The 3,019-nt window shown below is 38.6% G+C and overlaps 1 pseudogene; it reads left to right on the top strand.

Moving 5' to 3' along the window:
- The first annotated feature begins 1,383 nt into the window (after window positions 1–1,383).
- Window positions 1,384–2,694, top strand: LOC149182454 (uncharacterized; annotated as a pseudogene).
- Window positions 2,695–3,019: the final 325 nt, after the last annotated feature.

The following is a 3,019-nucleotide window of genomic DNA, read 5'->3' as shown; positions in this document are numbered from 1 at the left end:
AACTCCAAACTCTGCCTCTATGAATGGCTGCCTCGCTTGATAGCTGCCTCGTTTGATAACTGCCTCACTTGAATGACGATGTTTTCAACTTGAAATCTAGTAGATTTGTCTCTCATGCAAGGCCTATAATCATCATTAAAACCGAGCATACTTGGCCTTTTTTGGGAACTTGTGTTTCGTGTGTACCAATGTACCTGGTGATTGCAATGATGAAGGTAAGCGGTTGGAGATGATGTATGGAGTGCCTAACTGACAATGAATGATGTATCCATAAGTTAATTTGATAGATTTGACAGTTGGGAAAGATTCGCTGCGGAATGCACGAATCCCCGATTTTGCAGCGCTGTTAGTGTAATATTTGAATAGTGTGCTACGAAATCACCTAAAACCTATCGCGCTGCGAAAACACCTAAAGGACTTTCGCGCTGCGTAATCACCTAATGGACCGTTTGCGCTGCGTAATCACCTAATGGACCTTTGCGCTGCAAAACTGCTAAAAGATTAATGCGCTGCGAAAATACCTCAGAATGGTTACATGCTCTACACAATCACCCAAAAAGGCTGTGTGGTACATAAATGAAACTGACACATGGCTATGGGATCAGTGATGCATGAGGGTGACCAAAAATAGATGGGAATGAGTGCTTGATTTAAGACCTCCTAAGACTCAGACTCTAAGGAAAATGAAAACAAGACTAACACTGACCTTTATCATCAAGCTAGAATGGGAAATTTTGGCATTAGGATTCTTAAGTGATAACAGGTTCTATATTCACCATCATGGTTTAGTTCCAAATTTTGGCCCATATTCATTGAAGTGACAAATAGTATCACCCATGCTTATTTTAACTAAATTTTAGCCATATTTTAATCTTCCCATCTCCATTTTGGTCATAGATTTGTCTTTCCATTCACACTTTTTAGCATAAAATTGAATGTCCATCTGAATGTAGATGCCTTTTGAGATTCATTCACTTCAAATTGCAGGACTTTTGTGCGGTTGTCTATTTTTTGCCTCTAGTTTAGCAGCATGTTGCTAGTGTTAGGTTTATACATCTGTCATTGATCTGTCCTCGAGGGTGGTTTTATATTTGTCATTTGAGATTATTGTTGTATAAGACCTCAATTTCATCTTTTGATGTTGAGCTCAGTCTACCAACTAATTCAAGTGATCACTATTTTTCTAGTTGATATTTGAGTTGCAGATTCTCAATGTTCTCAGGAATTTATAATTCGAAGATCAGGGAAAATGTAGGAAAATGCATTTCCTATCTGCTGCTCTCCATGATTAGGAGTTAGAATGAAAACCAACTTTTGGGGTGGGATAATTCTCAGGAATAAAGCATAGGTGAGTGCCTATTATTGAAGGGAAATCTTGATTCAATGGAAAAACAACAGGTTGGAAACCAGCAGCAACAACAACATCATCAACAATTACAGCAGTCACTTTTGAAGAAAGGTGAAAATGGTCTCTCCAAGGCTCTTGATCAGACCAAAAGAGATGAATGGAGCGAAGAAGCAGTTTGTACTCTTCTGGAGATGTACTAGTCCAAATGGCTTCTCATAAATCGGGCCAAGCTCAAAGGAAATGATTGGGACGATGTGGCAAAGCAAGTTTCTACTCGTAGTTCTAGAATCAAATCACACAAGACACAGTCACAATGTAAAAACAAGATCGAGTCTATGAAGAAGAGATATCGGTCTGAAGTTGCGAGTAAATGAAATCCATGTTCTGGACCTTCTTCCTGACCCTTCTTTGCAAGGATGGATGGGTTTTTAAGATGCTCGACTATACCCCAAGCCAGGCCTGGTGGGGTGTGTGTTCATATGGGTGGACAACCTGCACTCACTGATCTGGAACTGTAAGCCTTTGCCCAAGATGGAAATTGGAGATTACCACTCCTTTTACCAAACTGTCCACATGTAATATGGTTTCTCGAATCGTATATGTTTTGGGCTCCATTTTTAATACGCATAATTTTATATTCAACAAATTATCATACAACTTACCAACTTGGATTTCTTCTACTGCTTTTTGAAAAATTATATGGAAGCACAGGACGATGCCAAGAGGAGAAAAGTGATTTATAACTTTAGAATAACTGCATTAAATCTAGTAAGTTAGACTACTCATTTGCTATTATGTAAGCTATGTCATGCATTTCTCCATGGCCCATTAGGTATGGGTAGTAGTTGGTGGCTATCCTGCCCCACTACTTTACTCACCTACATCCTAGCCTATTCCTTATCTGTCATGTGCTTACTATCTTCCCTACCCTTTCCACCGACCCCACTTTATTCATAATCGTTCAATAATTTGTTTAAGGGAATCTGAAGATTTTGGCAGTAGTGGAACTAGAGGGATAGATGTAGGACAAAAACTAGGAAGATGTCTCTAAAACGTTGGCAAATAGAAAATAAAGTGTGGCATTGGACAATGACACCAGTACTCCTCTGAGCAAAGTTGCAAATGTGGAAAGCATTCGATCATTTTCTAATTCAATCCTTGAGCTTCAACATGCAAATATGGAGATGTACAAGGACTCAGAACACTTGAGGGCAAAGACAGAGGTTAAGAGAGGTGAGATGGAACACAAGCGCAAAAAGATCATAGCCAATACTCAATTACATGAAGCTAGATTGTTGTACATGTGTTGCAACAACATCAACTCCATCAAGTGGTCCTACTCCTAGCATGTAGGAATGAGAAGAATAAGGTGAGCATAACAAGTCTTGAAACCTACATATTTTCCAAATGCATGGATTGGACATGATGATTTTTTATTTCTCACACCCCTGTAACTGTGTCAAGAGCCTCTTAGTTTAATAAGATCAACCCCTCTATGAACTCTCACAGCTGCATTTCCTTTTTGCTTTCTTTGATATATGAATACACACCATGTGTATCTAAGGAATGTAATTTTTACTCATTTCTATGAATGAAATTACAGGTTTATTTTTGTGGTGAAGAAAAATGTGTCAAGAACCCAGAAATTGAATTTAACTACTCTTTTTTGTT

This window comes from Pinus tabuliformis, chromosome 3_2 (assembly GCF_031772625.1).
Source record: "Pinus tabuliformis cultivar Carrire ecotype Pingquan chromosome 3_2, CPIR1, whole genome shotgun sequence".
NCBI lineage: Eukaryota > Viridiplantae > Streptophyta > Pinopsida > Pinales > Pinaceae > Pinus > Pinus tabuliformis.
The sequence above is the reverse complement of the archived record's forward strand: the minus strand, read 5'-3'. Positions and strand labels throughout refer to the sequence as shown.